Source organism: Typopeltis vanoorti, chromosome 22, assembly GCF_054136105.1.
Source record: "Typopeltis vanoorti isolate ZY-2024b chromosome 22, IOZ_Tvanoo_1.0, whole genome shotgun sequence".
In the NCBI taxonomy this organism is placed as follows: domain Eukaryota; kingdom Metazoa; phylum Arthropoda; class Arachnida; order Uropygi; family Thelyphonidae; genus Typopeltis; species Typopeltis vanoorti.
This window is the reverse complement of record NC_143570.1, coordinates 89,601,664-89,621,341: the sequence shown is the minus strand read 5'-3', so window position 1 is coordinate 89,621,341 and position 19,678 is coordinate 89,601,664. Positions and strand designations below refer to the sequence as shown.

At 36.1% G+C, this 19,678-nt stretch overlaps 1 protein-coding gene across 1 annotated transcript in view; it reads right to left on the bottom strand.

Annotated features, from left to right (window-relative positions):
• hay (ATP-dependent DNA helicase hay) overlaps positions 1-19,678 on the bottom strand; it is a 337,042-nt gene that overhangs the window by 310,513 nt on the left and 6,851 nt on the right. The window lies entirely within an intron of this gene.

Here is a 19,678-nt window from a genome sequence, read left to right as displayed (position 1 = left end):
GACTGATGCCTAATGACAGTTATCAAAATAAAGAACTTTTATTATTAAAAGACCAGAAGATAAATGATAAAATATACAAAGAGCCAACAAGTTTCACTAGCTACTGTCTAGCATTTTCAAGGCTGAACTGGTGTGAAAACAAATGCATTAAGTTACATTTCAAACATACACTTTAGTAACTGTTAGGCCGTTACATTTGATCATTCTGTTTGAAGGCGTGCATGTGTTCGAAAGCTTCAGTCAGATTCCGGTACATGACCACGTGTTGTGTAGTTTTTTGCATATTGTAATTCTGTCGAGCTGAGAGAGATGATGAGATTTTTCCATATGTCTTTAAGAATAATACCCTAATTTCTATTTAAATTATTGCCTGTGCGTAGTACCACAGCTGCTTCTTTTAAAGTTCCGTATCTGTAGTCATTCTCGATGTAAGGCATAGAACTGTTTTCCCAATCTATAACGTGATTTGATGTTGAGAAATGATGAGCTAAACTAGATGTGATGATTCTATTATGATTGACATCCCTCACATGTTCCTTCTGTCTTATTTCAAAACTTCTAGAAGTCTGACCAATGTAAGAAAGGCCACACGTGCATGGAATTTCATATACTCCAGGACATTTGAAGAAAGGTACCTCATCTTTAGGTGATCTTAAGATTTGTCTGATCATGGTAGTTGGTTTAAAAACCACTCTGATGTTATGAGCTTTTAACATTCTCACCAATTTTGTGGAAACTGAATTAATATATGGAATGACAGCTGTGGACACATATTGGGGCACCGTAACACGTTGTTGGTGGTTGTCTTTAAATAGCCATTTGTTTAAAATGTTAGAAGGGTATTCATTAAGAGATAGAGTGTTAGCTATCTAGAATGACTACAGATACAGAACTTTAAAAGAAGCAGCTTTGGTACTACGCACAGGCAATAATTTAAATAGAAATCAGGGTATTATTCTTAAAGACATATGGAAAAATCTCATCATCTCTCTCAGCTCGACAGAATTACAATATGCAAAAAACTACACAACACGTGGTCATGTACCGGAATCTGACTGAAGCTTTCGAACACATGCACGCCTTCAAACAGAATGATCAAATGTAACGGCCTAACAGTTACTAAAGTGTATGTTTGAAATGTAACTTAATGCATTTGTTTTCACACCAGTTCAGCCTTGAAAATGCTAGACAGTAGCTAGTGAAACTTGTTGGCTCTTTGTATATTTTATCATTTATCTTCTGGTCTTTTAATAATAAAAGTTCTTTATTTTAATACATCAGACCAAATATGTACAATTTAAGTTCTTAAATGACAGTTATCAAAGTTAAATAATTTACAACTATTTGAAATAATATTAAGCAAGTGAATTTTATTATTTTCATTTTAAAAATATTTTATACTTGACAAAAACTTAGATTCTTATTTTCATTCATATTTTATACTGGCAAGCAAACAAAACTTTGCATCTGAAGTATCTTCACAACTAGCCACTTGCCTAATGAAAAACTTTTTGTGACAATGCTATTCAAAAAAGGTTGCAAACCTACAGCATATTAATACTAAAGATGATCTAAGGAATGGATAATCCTGAAACCATGTTCAGAAATCTAAACAAGAGACTCTCCATCCCCCAAGCAGCTTCAGGCCTTCAATAAGCAATATATTAGTCTCAACATCACCTGAAAATCTGACAAATTCTGACACCATAGTCAGTTTCAATCTCACCTCACTTTTCACTAATGTACCTTTGACCTTATTAAGCCCCCCCCCCACACACACAGAAAACCACCAATATAATTGTATTATTCAGATTCACCATATATACAGGTTATTTCTTATGGAAAGAAAAATATACAAATAACTAGATGGGACCACTATAGAGCATTTTGAAAACCAAGCACTCAACACAGCCACACTAAAACCAACAGTCAGAGAATTATGTTGATGATGTGTTTGCTGCTTGGCCTCATGGTCCAGACATATTAAATACATTTTTTGGTACATATTAACAGCAAACATACTAAAATAAACTCTGCCATAAAAAAAAAAAGAAATAATAATAGTCTCCCCTTTTTAGATACACTAGTGACACAACTTCCTAATGGCTCATTATCCTTCTCCATTTACAGAAAACCCACTCATACTGGTAGGTATTTACATAAATAATCACACCACCAGCCTTCCCAACAGTATGGTATCCTTAAAACACTTACTCACTAAGCCAGGGCTATTTGTTCAAATAACATGCTACCCTTATACATTCTACTAAAGATCAGCTCCCTCCTCTCTCTCTGTTCCAGGAGTATATAAAGTACCCTGTTCCTGCAAGTTAGACTACTATGAACAGATAGAAGGATCAGTCAAAAACCACATGGAAGAACACAAAAAATAAATCTGTAGTTACGACTATGGCTAATCAGACCTTGTGGACCATGCTTTAGATACAGCTCATAGAATCAATTGGAAACAGACCACCATGCTCCATCACAGTACATTTTGAAGAGACTTTTTTGGATCTTCTCTCAGAAATCAGTGTAATTTAGATAACTATGGTTGCATTAAACTTTCCAAAATATGGGAAACACTAATACTTCTGGACTCCAGTTTATATACTAGGTCACTAACTGGTGCCCATAGCAGGTACCCCACTTAATTAGGACTAGTCTTTCATTCAAGTGTTTCACATAGTTTTTGGTTGTGTGTGTTATAAGTCTCATATTATACTCCCTTACGATGTCTCAGTGACTAAAATATTGGAAGAATTAAATAAAATTTTTAATCCTTTGTCAGCACTGTTTCACTTCATTAATCCTCTAACATGAATGACTTGAATCTCCAGTTAGAGTTGAGACCTATGACTGTGATAATAGTAATAGTTTTTTATATAGAAGTGAGTGTGAAATTATCTGGTGTCAAGTAGAGCCTAACAAGATCAAACAAATAGGAGGGTGTTGCTACAGACCAAGTTGATTGGTTGCTAGCAGAGAAATGCATTAGCAAATAAAGATCATCATTGAGAAACAAGTAATCATAATGGGGAACTTTAATTATCCAAAAAATTATTGGACAGCTGTGAAATCACATGAAAAGAATGAAATAGATTTTATTGAGTTCTCATCATCATCATCAAATTCCTGACATTTACCCTCAAGGGAATGTACAGGATATGATAGTATCCTGTACATTCTATCCTGTATACTACATGAAAAATTTACATCATTACTAACTTCCTCTCTAAAATTTTCCTCCAAATCATTTCTGTTACTTGTCAAGACTTCAACATTATCAGATCTTATATTTCTATCGTCTAAGGCACGTTGTACGTATCAATCGACCTATATCTTATAATAAATTTAGTTTAATCCTTTATCCAAGTGGAAGCAAACAAAGTTTGCACCTGAAAGTATCTTCAGGACTGGGATAAGGTAGCACAACACCGGGCAACTCATTGCAAAGGTGGAACAAGCTAACATCACTCCTATCTCAGTATCTCCCATATCGACCTTTATTGAGGTCGAAACTAGTCTGGGTAGTGGCCCTTCCCTTAATGCATAACATTATACATATCCGCAAGGAGGTGTGTTTTGCATTATGGGAGATACTAAGATAGGAGTGATGTTAGCTTGCTCTACTTTTGCAACGAGTTGCCCGGTGTTGTACCACCTTGCCCCAGTCCTGAAGATACTTTCAGGTGCAAACTTTGTTTGTTCACACTTGGATAAAGGATTAAACTAAATTTATTATACTCTAACCAAGTGAAAAATAAACTTTCGATGACCTATATCTTGGTCTTCCTCTGGGTCATTTTCCTGCCAAACTGGCAGAGAACACTTGTTTTGCTAATCTTTCCTCACCCATTCTGTTTAAGCAACCATACCACCTGAGATTAGCTCTGCTAACACATTCCTGGATGCTGACAATATCAAGTTCTTTCCTAATATCCTCATTTTTAATTTGATACCATCTGTTCAAATGCCCCTAATCTTTCTCAGGACTCTCATATCTGCTGTCTCTAGTCTTTGGTCAAGGGTTTTACTTCTAACCCAGCTCTCAGATCCATAAGTTAAAATTAGTTTAAACACTGTCTTGTATATAGCTAATTTAGTGTTTTGGCTAATTTCTCTCTTATTCCATATAAATGTATTCAATTGACTTCCTACCATACCAGCTTTGTTGATTCTGTTGTCTATTTCCATATTTAATTTACCATCTTCACTAAAAATCGTGCCTAAGTAGCTGAAATGTTTTACTTGTTACACAGGTTCTCTATTCACAATGCAGTTGACATTTTCAATGATTCTACCTATTTTCTTTCTTTTTGTCTTTTTATTGCTGACCTTCATACCATATCTATTACAACAGTTATTCAATTTAGTCAGGGAATCTTGCAGACTTGTAGCGGATTTATTTAGAAGTATAACATCTGCATAAAGCAAAGAGCTAACATTAACATCTCCAATTTTGATATCATGTTTAATACTACTTTCCTTCATAATGTGATCCATATAGATAATGAATAACAGAGGGGATAATGTACATCCTTGTCTCATACCAGATTTAACATTAAACCATCTTCCTGTACTTCCTTCAATTCTAACTGCTGACTTACAACTCAAATAAAGACAAAGTATTTATTTGAGTAATAATCAAATAAAGACAAAGTATTTATTTGAGTAAGCTTGATATAATGCCCCATTGACACCATATAACTGTAGCATATTGAATAGCTTCTCTCTTGCACCTTGTCATATGCCTTTTCCAGATTGACAAAACTTAAATAGAGATCTTTGTTATATTCCCATGATTTCTCAACTATTTGTCGTAAAGTGAAGATCTGATCCTGACAGCCTCTATTTGGCCTGAATCCAGCTTGTTCTTCATTAAGCTTTTCTTCCACAATTCTTCTCAACCGTTTCTCAAGTATACTGGCATAAATCTTACCAGAAACACTTAGTAGAGAAATACCTCTGTAATTCTCACATTCAGTTTTATTTCCCTTTTTATATATGGGTGCTATGAGAGCTCTAATCCAATCATTGGGAATTTGTCCCTCTGTCCATTCCTTCTGAACTATGCAGTGCAGCCACTTTAAGATTTTTATACCACCATACTTCAGCATTTCTGGTCGAATATCATCTACTCCTGCTGCCTTTCCTCATTTCAAGCCTTTGATGGCTTTTTCTACTTCAAGTATGTATTGGCTGTATGCCTGCTGACTGTGCTATCACTGCTTGTTTCATTTAGCAATTTCTCGAAGTAATTACTCCATACTTCAAGGATATCTTTTTGTACCATTTTCATGTCACCTTTATCATCTTTAATTCCTTTTACAGCACTCTTTCCTCCATTTCTAAGCTTCTTCAACAACCTCCAGAATATCTTACCACCTTCTTGATATTTATTTTGTATATCTTCTTGCCAAAAGTCCTATCATGACTTTTGTTTAGCTAGTTTTATTCAATTTCAATGTTCTGACCAGGTTTTCTATGGTTTGTAGAAATCCTCTCCAGTTTATTGAGTTCTTGTGATACAGATTCCTCAAGTGGGATGTGACTAAGACCAAGAGCATTAGATCTAATTATAGTATCAGAGGAGATTTTAGTCAAAGATGTAACTATTCTGACTATGGTTGGTAACAGAGTCATCAGGTACTAACTTGGGACATTGCATTTCACTTGGAACTCTTCTGAATGCTTCATTCAGAAGAGTTTAATGCTGAACTACAAAGCAAGAAATTATGATCACCCGAAAAGTGTTCTGGATTCTACACCATGGTATCAATTGTTGGATGGGAAGAATATTGACAGCATGGGTAGTGTTTAAAAAATACTTAAATGATGTGACATCAGAATGTGTTCAGAGAGTTCGAAGAAAAATAAGGTAGGGGTGAAATAGATGTAATCTAATTAAACAAAAAAATTTTAAGAAAAAAATGATGGGAAGGAATGCCATGCACATAAGGATATCATCAGTTATGATAATTATAAAGAGCAGTCCAGAAGAGTCAACTATTGTACTAAAGCTAAGTGAGCATGAAAAGAAACTGTCTCTGCAATTAATGAGACCCCAAAAGAATTTTATGGATATGCTGCAAGTAAAAGAAACAATGAATATGAAGGAATGACTGTGCTAAATACAGACAGTGTGAGGGTTACAGATGCATAAAAGGTTGTTCAGCTAATGAGTGCCCATTTTGTTAAAAGCTATCAACCTGGTGTACGCAACATTAAGCTCACTGCTACCTCTTCACTGGATGAAGAAATGCAGGTGTATGAGGACGAGGTATTAGAGCTGTTGCGCAAATTGAATAAGAATTCAGCAATACGGACTGATGGGATATCAGCACGTGTGCTAAAACAGTGTTCAGTTGACCAGGCTGTTTAATATGATTCTCAGAACAGGGAAGATTCCGCAGGAATGGAAGGAATGTATGGTAATTCGATTGCACAAGGGTGGTGCAAAGACCGTTGTATTCAACTATTGACCAATTAGTATATCAGGAGTGGTGGTGAAGATTTTGAAAAAATTGGTTAGGGCTTGCATTCAGAAATGGGTTGACAGTGAATCTCTACTTTGCAATGAACAACATGGGTTTACTAAGGGAAAGTCATGTCTTAGCAACTTGCTCACATTCTATAACAATATTACCATTGAACTAGACAAGGGGAATGGATACACCATGATACTTTTGGATTTTGCTAAGGCTTTTGATCGATTACAGCATCGAAGACTTGCATAAATTGGAGAATATGGGTTTGGATTATAAAATGTTAGCATGGATAAGAGGATGGCTGACTGACAGATATCAAAAAGTGGTATACAGTGGATGTGAGTCTGCAAGATTTAAGGTAACCAGTGGTGTACCACAAGGATCAGTCCTTGGCCTTGTTATTCAATCTGTACTTGAATGACATTTGGAAGGATTTGACATGCAATATACAGCTATTTGCAGATGATGCAAAGATAGGCTGGTTAATCAGGAGTGCTGTTGATATACTATACTTGCAGAATGATTTGAATAGGCTGGAATTGTGGGCATGGAAAAATGGATGTCAGTTCAATGTTAGTAAATGTAAAGCATGCACTTCGTTGTGATTAGATATCGAATGCCGTATTATATTAGTAGAATAGAAAGAAACTGATCAGGCTAGGGATCTCTGAGTTTTAGTAGATATTAAATAAAAGTTCAAGGATCATATAGCAAAGGTTGCAAATACAACTCAGAGAATAATTTCAATGCTGAACTGAACCTGACAGATAAAGATAAGGAAGTCATTTTGCCTCTTTACAAGGCCTTGAGAAGAGAAAGAAGTGGAGAGAGAGAGAGAGAGTACAGGAGCATGTTAAAAATGATAGCAGGATTCTGGAAAAACTGATTACGAACACATTAAGAATTTGGAGACTGCAGACACTAGCAAACAGGAGAAAGAGAGAGTGATATGAGTGAGACTTACAAACTTCTGAAATTGTATTACAGGATTTTGGTAGATGGAATTTTTCCATTTTATGGAAGTTGAAGAAAGGATGCGAGGGCATTCTTGTAAAGTTGAGAATGAATGCTGTCAAGAGGGAAATGAGGGCTAGAGTTTTTCTCTCATAGAGTGGTTGTGTGTAATTGGAATGGACGGCCATTGGATGTGATGCATGCAAGTGGCGTTAATGTGAATGATAAAATGCAAACTCCAATCATCTGGAATTCAATGTTCTGACCAGGTTTTCTACGGTTTGTAGAAATCCTTGCCAGAACATTTCAGCAATCCTGATCAAATTTCAAATTCAGCTGCCTTTTCACATTTCTCATTTTTTTTTTTTTTTTTTTTTAAACTCAAGTGCTAATATGTCTGAACATATTTCTTATAATTTCTGGCACATTCTGGCATTGATTTTATTCTTTAACAATATAATTAGTCCAGACATTAAAATACTCATGTCTTCAGTTTTATTCTGGTGAAAGGCTTATATATTGGCTATTCATAACCATACTTTTTAAGATAATTACAAAGTATGCTGAATGTTAATTATAATAACTTTAATTAATGCTCCCAATATCTCAGCAAAGCCAGATTTGCCATCATCAGGGAATACAGTACAATATATATGCACACAAGCACTAACACTGGGTAAATGAGAATGAAACAAAGCAACCAAAGTAGTGCCTAATGTGCCCCCAATCAGACTAAAATTGGTGGTCTTGATTGTTGCACATAAGTTTTGAGGATGAGTGAGGCCCAAACATGGGGAAGTTTTATGAAACCAAATTTGCTGAGGTTTGGGAAGTTTCTTAGGCTTGAGACAGATTTCAGGAATAGCTTCGCATATGTGTATTTGCTATGATGGAGTAGAGTGACCTTCTTCCAGCATATCCTGTGGAGCAGGGGTTCCCAACCTTTTCGTTTCCTAGAGCACATTCTAAAATACCGGTAGGGCGACGGGCACCATCTATTTTTTCAAGCAAATTTTTTGAATTCATTTGTTAAATGAATACATGCAAAGTTTACATTATAATCAAATGTTTCATTACTTAAAAGTTTACATTATATAAAAATTTAAATATATATATATATGTAAGTCAGTGTGATCTTTGGCATTGCATTTCATTGGCCAGTGCTTCACAATTAAAAGAATATGATGATATTCCAGTTCTTAAACTGGAATGAACAACTTTGAATGTGCATCTATGAGTATTGTATGCATTTAATACTCGTCATGTGTCATTAACGCATGCGTCATATAGCATGCCATGAATTGTTCCGTGATTATTTCAAACTACACCGCACACAGTTGAACAGCGGCGGGCACACACAAATTGGTCGACGGACGCCATGGAGCCCACGGGCATAGGGTTGGGAACCCCTGCTGTGGAGGATGGGGATCCACAGCTCAATCAGCCAGTTTTGAGCAGCCATAGTGGTGGAACTGGATGAAGTTCAGTAACTGTAATGTTGGATGTGCTGCCTGTTTGGCCATAGTGACAATTTGCAACTGCGAAGAACCTGGTAAACACCTGGCAGGTCTAGGGTATGTGGCTGGGTTTTTTTTGAAAAGTGAATAAGGGATGCCAAGATTTTCTTATATGGTCTGTAAGTAAGTGGTTGCAAGGATGTCATTATTTCTTTAGGATTTTTGGTAATTTTTCGGACGTGCCCACATGTATGGAACAGTGACAGATTTTGTGTAGTTTCTGTTCTGGAGCAATGATGTGCATGGTTTTGGGGTTTAATATTTTTTGGATTTGACGAAGATTGTAGTCACTGGCTGAGAAAGTGTAGAGAATGTGGCTGAGTTCAATAGTTAGGGCACTGTTATCATAACTGATTAATTTTGCCCTGTTATATATCATCATCAAATTCCTGACACATACCCTCATGAGGTATACAGGATATAATAGCACTACATGAAAAAATTTACATCATTACTAACTTCCTATCTACAATTTTCCTCCAAATCAGTCTGTTAAATGTCAAGACTCCGATATTATCAGCTCTTATATTTCTGTCTTCTAAGGCACTTTTTACTATATCAATCCACCTATTTTTGGTCTTCCACTGGGTCTTTTTCCTGTCAACCTGGCAGAAAACACTTGTTTTACAAATCTTTCTTTTCCCATTCTGCTTAAGCGATTATACGACCGTTATTAGCTCAGCTAATGCATTCCTGGATGCTGGCAATATCAAGTTCTTTCCTAATATCCTCATTTTTAATTTGATACTGCCATTGATGCCATCTGTTCATGCCCCTAATCTTTCTCAGGACTCTCATATCTGCTGTCTCTAGTCTTTGGTCAAGGGTTTTACTTCTAACCCAGCTCTCAGATCCATAAGTTAAAATTAGTTTAAACACTGTCTTGTATATAGCTAATTTAGTGTTTTGGCTAATTTCTCTCTTATTCCATATAAATGTATTCATTTGACTTCCTACCATACCAGCTTTGTTGATTCTGTTGTCTATTTCCATATTTAATTTACCATCTTCACTAAAAATCGTGCCTAAGTAGCTGAAATGTTTTACTTGTTACACAGGTTCTCTGTTCACAATGCAGTTGACATTTTCAATGATTCTGCCTATTTTCATTCTTTTTGTCTTTTTAATGCTGACCTTCATACCATATCTATTACAACAGTTATTCAATTTAGTCAGGGGAATCTTGCAGACTTGTAGGGGATTTATTTAGAAGTATAACATGATCCACATAAAGCAAAGATTAACACCTCCAATTCTGATATCAGGTTTTATACCACTTTCATTCATAATGTGATCCATATAGATAACGAATAAGAGACGGGATAGTACACATCCTTGACTCACACCAGATTTAACATTAAACCATCTTCCTGTACCTCCTTCAATTCTAATTGCTGACTTACAACTCAAATAAAGATTACGTATTGCTTGATATAATGCTCCATCAACATCATATAACTGTAGCATTTGGAATAGCTACTCTCTTGGCACCTTGTCATAGGCCTTTTCCAGATCTACAGATCTTTGATATATTCCCATGATTTCTCAACTATCTGTCGTAAAGTGAAAATCTGATCCTGACAGCCTCTATTTGGCCTGAATCCAGCTTGTTCTTCCACTATTCTTCTCAACCGTTTCTCAAGTATACTGGCATAAATCTTACCAGGAACACTTAATAGAGAAATACCTCTGTAATTCTTACATTCAGTTTTATTTCCCTTTTTATATATGGGTACTATGAGAGCTCTAATCCAATCATTGGGAATTTGTCCCTCTGTCCAAGCTTTCTGAACTATGCAGTGCAGCCACTTTAAGACTTTTATACCACCATACTTCAGCATTGCTGGTCAAATATCATCTAATCCTGCTGCCTTTCCACATTTCAGGCTTTTGATAGTTTTTTCTTCTTCAAGTATGGATATGTATTCCTGACTGCACACTTGGTCAGTGTTTTTTTTATCACTGTACTGTCATCACTGCTTGTTTCATTTAGCAGTTTTTCAAAGTAATTACTCCATACTTCAAGGATATCTTTTTCTCCTGTTTTCATGTTACCTTTATCATCTCTAATTTCTTTTACAGCACTCTTTCCTCCATTTCTGAGCTTCTTCAACAAACTTCTAGAATATCTTGCAACCTTCTTGATATTTATTTTCTATGTTGTTGCCAAAGTCCTCCCACGACTTTTGCTTAGCCAGTTTTACACAGTGTTTAGCTTTCTTACATTTGTCTCCAGGGGTGAATGCTGGTCTTGAAATTCACGCTTGCTCTTGTTATCATTCAGGGAATGAGAGGTGTGATTGAAGTCTGATTAGCAGAATAATGAATTATTGACCATTTAAAACTATGTACAGTAAACCCTCGTATAACGTGGATGTTAAGTTCCACAGAAATGGTGCATTATATAAATTGCATTATGCAAGTCTCATAATGCGATTTATATAACCGAAATCATTTTTTTTTTAATTATATAAACAGCAATGACATATCCAACAAAAAAATATATTTTTATTTAATTCAGGTAATTCATGTAAGTTAAGAAAACATATAAACTATGAAACAAATACATAGTATAGAAGTAAAAAAATTACAAACTGTACTTAAACTTCATTGCACATAATGCATAAATGTTTTAGGCAAAATAAAATAGTGCAATTTTAATCTTTCATAGCACGAGGATTTCAGGATTGGTTAATAAACACTGGTTTTATCATGTAATTACCTGATGCATTACTACAATACAGTAGAGTAATTCTATCTTCGGAAACTTTGAATCCAGGAGCTGATCTTTCATTTTTCGAAATATAGGTGCATTTCTGCACTTTTTTCCAATATAACCCGGATTCACCCACATTGAACACCTGGTCTGCACTATAAATGTTTATAAACTTTGAGAGGTTTTTGTTTAATAAGATTTCCATCCATAAGAATTTTCTTTTGAGGTGCAATCTTCTATCGAAATCATTAGAGATTTCTCTGTTTTTCAATTAGAATATCGTACACGAGCAACGTGCTTTGCACTTATTATTGACCCAGCAATAAACACTTTCTCGGATTTTACGGTCATTTTGTTTGATTGTTGGAATTGTTGATTCATTTAAATTCAAAGTTCCCTGCAAAAACTCCTGGTTTTTCTCCATTTTTCAACCGATACAAGATTATGAATATTTTTCTTCGAGAGAAATTAATTTTGTTTTCAATGCTGGTTTTTCCCTTTCGTTGCGGTTTATAGCCATTACTATAAAAATAATTTTTTTACACAAAAAACCAAGCATTACACATTGTATGTAACTCACCAGAAAATAAAGTGCTCAGCTTGAGATGAACACACTTATGATTTTTAATGCGCTTTCCTGGCAGAAACGAGGTCAATTTTCAACAATAAACATTTTATACGGTAAACAATTGAGGTACATGCGTGCTAAAGGGTATTTCCCCTAATATAAATTAGCTACTTATAATTACATGCGGGATACAGGCAAAAACAAATTTAACGAAGATAAAATTTGATTTTTAAGTCGTGCAGTGAAAAACACATGAAAGATAAAGGGCTACTACAATTTGTAAGTTTATTTTTTTCACTTGGTTAGAGTATAATAAAATTAGTTTAATCCTTTATCCAAGTGTGAGCAAACAAAGTTTGCGCCTGAAGTATCTTCAGGACTAGGGTAAAGTGATACAACACCAGGGCAACTCGTTTTGCAACGAGTTGCCCTGGTGTTGCAAACTTTGTTTGCTCACACTTGGATAAAGGATTAAACTAATTTTATTATACTCTAACCAAGTGAAAAAAATAAACTTTCAACATCTTTCTCTAAATCCAGAGTAATTTATTAAAAAAGTGGCACACCATTTGGCAACTCCTATAGGTGGAGATGACCTGCTAATGCTTCTGCCTGGTATTTCCACTAGGGCCTGGCTCCCACTGAAGAGACCTCAATAAAGGTCGAAACTAGTCTGGGTAGTGGCCCTTCCTTTAATGCATAACATTAGACATATCCGCAAGGAGATGTGTTTTGCATTATAGGAGATACTGAGTTAGGAGTGTTGGTAGCTTTCTCCACCTTTGCAACGAGTTGCCCTGGTGTTGTATCACTTTACCCTAGTCCTGAAGATACTTCAGGCGCAAACTTTGTTTGCTCACACTTGGATAAAGGATTAAACTAATTTTATTATACAATTTGTAAATCATGTTTTTATCGGAACCGTGTTGTATAAGTACCACATTCAAAAAGGGTTACTACAATTTTAGACCGCGTTATATCGAAACCGTGTTGTATAAGTACCGCATTATACGAGGGTTACCTGTATTTAGAATTTTATGTACATTTAATCATACAAATATAACATTTATTTTACAAATGATATTCTATTTTTTTCAATTTAGCTACTTGAATACAAATTCTACCCTACAGTTCTTCTTTATGAACTGGTCAATAACATTGTCATAAAAAGTTGGTTGTAACTTAATTTTCGCAAGCAACATGCACACTTGTAAAGGCTGGCTGAAGCTCACTGGCTAGAGCTACTTTGACTGCATATGGCCTGTGTATAAGCAACAGGGTGAGATGGCGTGGAGGGAGCAGAAATGGCTATGCACGGGCATGAAATCACAGTGCTAAAGCGAGGACCTGGATGCTCCCACAACCGAGCAAGCCAAGGTAGCTTGACTAGCGTCGGCCTTCGATACACAAATCAAAGCTCAATTATTGCCGCGCAAGTTTAAAACGTCTTCTGTCTACAAAAATAAAAGCCTAAATGGAATGCTTATAAATGCATGCATTCATTATCAAATAAATATTACTTCTTTCTGAATTAATGAGCATGTGCAGCAGCAAGCATAGCAAGCACCTAAGAGCACAAGCTGACTTATTTGCCAGGAACTTTTGATATGCTTTCTTCTTTTCCTTCACTGCCTCTTTAACTTCTTGTGTCCACCATGGAGTTCTGATTTTTCTATCCTTGCACACAACCTCACCACATGCCTCTCTGGCTGATCATTCAGTGTTTTCTTCAGGGCTTGCCACTGAATCTCCTAGATTTGGTTCCTGCTCTCAAACTCTTTCATTTTTTCGTGAATAATATTTGTGTATCTTAGTCTACAGTTCACATCTGAGAGCTGCTCAACTTTTATTCTCTTTAAAACTTTCTTACTTTCTTACATGTTCTTTTCAGTATGAAATTCAATTTTATCCTGCTCAAGACTAAATAGTGATCTCCAATTTCAAATCCTCTGTACACTGTGTCCTGCACCAGTGGGAAAATATCACTATCAACTATAACATAGTCAATGAGACTTTTCTCATTCCTTGCCTCTTCTCTCCAAGTGAATTTGTGCACATTTTGATGTTGGAACATTCTGTTAGTAATAACCAGTCCATGTCCTGAGCAGAAATCCAACAAGTATTTGCCATTATTATTATTAGCTTTGCTCTTTTCTCCAAATTTTCCCAAAATAATTTTGTATGTCTGACAACCATTTCCCTCTCTGCTATTTAGATCCCCAACAATGTCCAACTTTTTCATTGTGTCAGTTGCTTTCTCTAAAGTCTCAAAAAATTCTTCCATTTCTACCTTAGTAGAACCTTCTGTGGGACCATAGAAGGTTCTACTATAGGCACAAATAAGTCTCATTGTCCAGTTCCCCATTCTGATATTTGCCCACATCACTCTACTAGATATTTGCCATTCAAGAAGATTAGCCTCTTATTTTCTGTTCAATACTATAGCTACACCTTCTTTTCCTTGATTACCATTGCCTGAATATAACATTTTGTATTTATTGCTTAGAAAAATCTCAGCAGTTTTGTCTTTTTTTTGTTTCAGTCACCCCTATTATGTCGATCTGGTACTTATCCAATTCCTCAGCTAGCTCCATTTCTTTGCCATTCAGGCTTCTTATGTTGATAGTACTGATCTTGAACTCTGGTGATGTTGAGTTGGGGTAAGTTTCAAGATTTGTTCCAGTAGCTGACTTTTTGCTATTTGCCCTGGTTCCCTGGCGAAAACAACAGGGGGCCCTTATTTAACCAGGTGACATCCCAGCCGGAATGAAATTCTGTCATGTTGTAACATCATTTGAAATTCTGGTTTAAGCCAATAAGAATGCAATTTGGTCATCTAAATCCTAAATTGCCAGCCCATCCTTGTCTGTTCAGTATCCAGGTAGATACCTAACAGGGTGCACCATGAGAATGTGAGGATTGGAGATTAGGTTAGAAGCCCTGGTCAGTTCTCCACATTCCTTTGAAGGCCATGTGGAGGTCTCCTCTCAGTTATATAGCTTTGACCTTTAAGCATCCCTCCCCCCATTATATAGGGTTTCTATAATCCCATATTGTTGGGATGGGGTTTACTGTTGGTGAATGTAATTACCAGTGTGTGCCCCTTGTAAACAGAGAATGCCAACGATTCATCAGTCTGGTATGCAAAGTGCCTAGGAAGGGGGAGACTGTTGTTTTCGTTTTCTAAGGTAAACTGGATCATGGGATGGTGGTTGTTCAGATGTGTTAAGAAAATTTTGAGAGCATCCATTGACATAACCAAATGAAGAACACATCACCTACTTAGCATAGACAAACAGGTTTATGTGGGACAGAGTTTTACGGCTTTCTCTTCGAAGGTGAAGTAGTTGTCTCTGTGTGTGTTGGGAAGCAAAGAACTTCCCAATCCTATATAACAGCCATGGGCTGTTATATAGGATTGGGAAGTTCAATATAGGGTTGTTACATTTTTTCACTGTTATATAGGGTTGTTACAATCCCATACACTTGGGAGTGGGGTTGCTGTTATTGAATTTATCTACTAGTGTGTATCGGGTTGTTCCATAAAGAGAATGCCAGGAATCCATCAGGCTGGCATGTAATTAAAGTGACTAGTTGTTTTCCTTTTCTAAGGTGAACTGGTTGTTCAAATGTGTTAAGAATGTATTGCGAGCATGTAACCAAATAAAGCATAGCAAAACAGTGGGTTTATGTGGGCCGAGTTTTAAAGATTTCTTTTCAAAGATGTTCTTGAAGTGGTTGTCTTGTGTGTGTGGGGGGGGGGATAGCAGCGGGCCTGTGACTGTCTCTATCTGTTTCTAGAATTTTGCATGCTAAGCAAAATAGCACGAGTTCATGGTGAATTTAAACAGAGCTGAGATATCAGGAAGAAATACATCTTAATAAGCTCTAAGATGTCTTTACATGGGACACTGGTAAACAGAGAAGAGACATCAAAACTAACCATTATGTCAGTGTGAGAGCATGAGGTTTTCTATACTGACTGTATTAGGGATGTTGCCAGTATATTGTGAGAGCATTTTGGCTAAATGTTTGGCAAATTTGTATGCTGGTTAATCATTGCAATCCACAATAGGGTATAATGGCACATTTGAGGATTTTTGGTAGTTCATATATCTTGCAGAGATCCCAGAATTGTATACTTTTAGTTTATTGGTGATTTGTTCTCAGTATACTAGCCGCTGAATTCAACATGTTCTGAACACTTTTTCAGCCAATGGCCACACAATCCAAAAAAATATTAAAACCCCCCCAAAACCATGCACATCCTTCCTCCAGAATAGAAAGTACACAAAATCTGTCAATGTTCCATACATCTGAGCACATCTGAAAAATTAAAAAACCTCTTAAAGAAATAATGACATTCTTGCAACCATTTATAGACCATATAAAAAAAAAAAATTGGCACCCTTTATTTGCTCTTCCAAAAACCAGTCACACCTCTTAGACCTGACAGGTGTTTACCAGGTTCCTTGCAGTTCCTTCCAACATTGAATTACCAAAGACACTGACAACATATGGTTCCACTACTATGGCTACTCAAAACTGTCTGACCATGCTGTGAACACCCACCACAGGATACACTGAAAGAAGGCCACTCTATTCCATCATAACAAATACACATATGAGAGGCTAGTCCTGAAATCTGTCTCAGTCCTATGAAACTTTGCAAACCTCAACAAATTTGGTTCCATAAAACTGCTCCATGTTTGGGAATCACTCATCCTTAGAACTTCAGTCCAACAGCCAAGACCACTCCTCATTCTAGCCTGCTTGTGGGGGGGGGAGGACATTATTTAGGATATTAGGCTCTACTTTGTTTGACATGCTGCAGCATCATTTACTCAATGTCAGTACCTGCATGCACATATATCATATTGTACTGTGTTCCCTGATGATGACAAATCTGACTTTGCTGAAATATCAGAAATTTTAATTAACATTACTGTAATGAATTTTCAGTATATGTTGTAATTTCCAAAAAAAGTACAGTTACCTTGAGTTTTATGTTACCTTTGTCATCTTTGATTCCTTAGATATCTTAGAAAGTCTGAATGTGAATAGCAAGAGTGTGTGTGCTAAAAATGTTATGAAAGCAAGTGTCAGAAGTATGGGCAGGTTGAAGCATTAAACATAACAGTGAATGAAAAAATGTGTACAAGAGTGGCAGAAAATAGAATTGAGAGAGAGAGAGGTGATGGACAAAACAATAGTAGCAAGAAAAATGTGAAGATGAAGAAGTTGCCATAATATATGTGTGTGTGTGTGTGTGTGTGTGTGTGTGTGTGTGTGTGTGTGTGTGTGTGTGTGTGTGTGTGTGTGAGTGAGAGAGAGAGAGAGAGAGAGTGAGGTGATGGGCAAAACAATAGCAGTATGAAAAATGTGAAGATGAAGAGGTTGCCATAATGTGAGAGGGAGAAATAAGTTTACATGGAACCCTTTACAGGACAAAGCATGAGCTTGGGCAAATACTAAAATGTCTACAACTGAGAACAGAAAGAGAGAAGCAGCACAAGAAAAAAATAATGCTGCACTAAGCAAAAAACTTTTTTTGAGAGCATGATGAAACCATGAAAATGTGAAGATGAAGAGGTTGCCATAATGTGAGAGGGTGAGATGAGTTTACATGGAACCGTTACAGAACAAAGCATGAGCTTGGGCAAATACTAAAATGTCTAAACTGAGAACAGAAAGAGAGAAGCAGCGCAAGAAAATAATGCTGCACTAAGCAAAAAACTTTTTTTGATGAGAGCATGATGAAACCATGCTTCCTGGTTGTAAAGATTAACAATGGTAGCCAGGCTATTAGGATGCAGAAAGATAAAGTGAGAGTTGATTGTTTTGGCAGGAAAACTGAAGTAACAAAAGACAAGAGTGAGAGGCAAGATGGTGAATCTAATGCCACTGTATGAGATGAAGAGGGCCATGATATTATTGCAAATGAGTTAATGCATAGGGTATGCAGAAGAAATGTCATGGCGTCTGTAAATGTGTGAAACCAACTTCTCTTTTACAACTAATGGATCAGGAGTGATTGCGATGTTTAAAGCACATTATCTCAAAGAGACTTTTGAGATGTTAAGAGAGCAACTGATAAAGATGGTAACTTTTCTATCAAAGAGTTTTGGAAGAGATTCAACATTTTAGATGCAATTCAGGTAATGCAGAGATTTTATGCTATACTATGAAAGGAGTATGAAGAGCCAACAAAGATTGCAAATTCTGAAACTCAAACGATCTTAAGTATGGTTAACCAGTTGCAAATGGAAGTTTCAGAAGGTGATGAAAATGAGCTGCTTCAATCTCACTCAATGATCTCCTTGAATTAGAGGAACAAGAAAGAAACAAAGAAGATAACAAATATATAGCTCCAACTCAGTTTTTCACTTTAAAAGGTTAAGAAGACACATTTAAACTTCTCAAAAAAGCTCAAGCAATCTTTGAATCACGAGATTCAGTCTTTTAATGATTTAATAATTTTCCCGCAAAATGAATAATGCTTCTGCTTGCTATCGAGTTATTTTAAATGAAAAGAAGAGAAAATCAACAAAACAGATGACACTCGAGGCCTTCTTTGAAAAAAAAAAAGATGCACCAAAGCTTCCTAACATATACTACCTCAACGGCTGCTGATTCACTAGGTGATATAAAAATGAGTTTTTTTTTTTTTTTTCAAAGAATATTTTTTAAATTTAAAATTTTTCTTATGTTATTTTTTAAATATGTAAATCTTTGGCCAGTAAAGTCATTTCTTATCATTTAATATTCATTTTATATTTTATATATTCCTTCTTACGAACATAACTCTAGCTAATAGCATTATTTCTAAGGCAAATAAACTCCCGCTTTACGAATTCCTGATTTACAAACAGTTGCCAGGAACCAATTAATTCGTAAAGGCGGGAATTACCTGTATAAATATATATATATATATACCAGTAATTGATAAAAATAGAAGAAAAAAAAAGCCTAGTCTGCCATGGTACAAAATGGACTACAGGCTTGCAAATAATCTTTTGAGAGTGGAAGCGAAATAAAAAAATAAAAAAAAAAAAAGTGACACCTTGTCAAATGCCTTTGAAAAATTAAAAAAATTATAGTGTATGCCTTACCTTCAGGCCTCCGTAGTTCAGCCGGTAGAGACTAAGCCCTTTGGGAGGAAAGAACTGGGTTCGATTCCTGTCCATGACATGAGGAACCTTTATTTGGTCTCTTTCAATAATGGTGAGTTAGCCAGCTTCATACAGAGGTAGGGGTTTTTTTTCACGTGGAAACTCCGGTTTTTCATCCCCCAGAACAGGCAAACCGGCCCCATGAAAACACAGATTTACAGCCATGAATCCCTACGACAACATGTGGAAGAGATAAGGTCCTCACCACACGTCATAATGCCTGTAGTTACCCATGAGTGACATTATGGTAGTCAATCTCC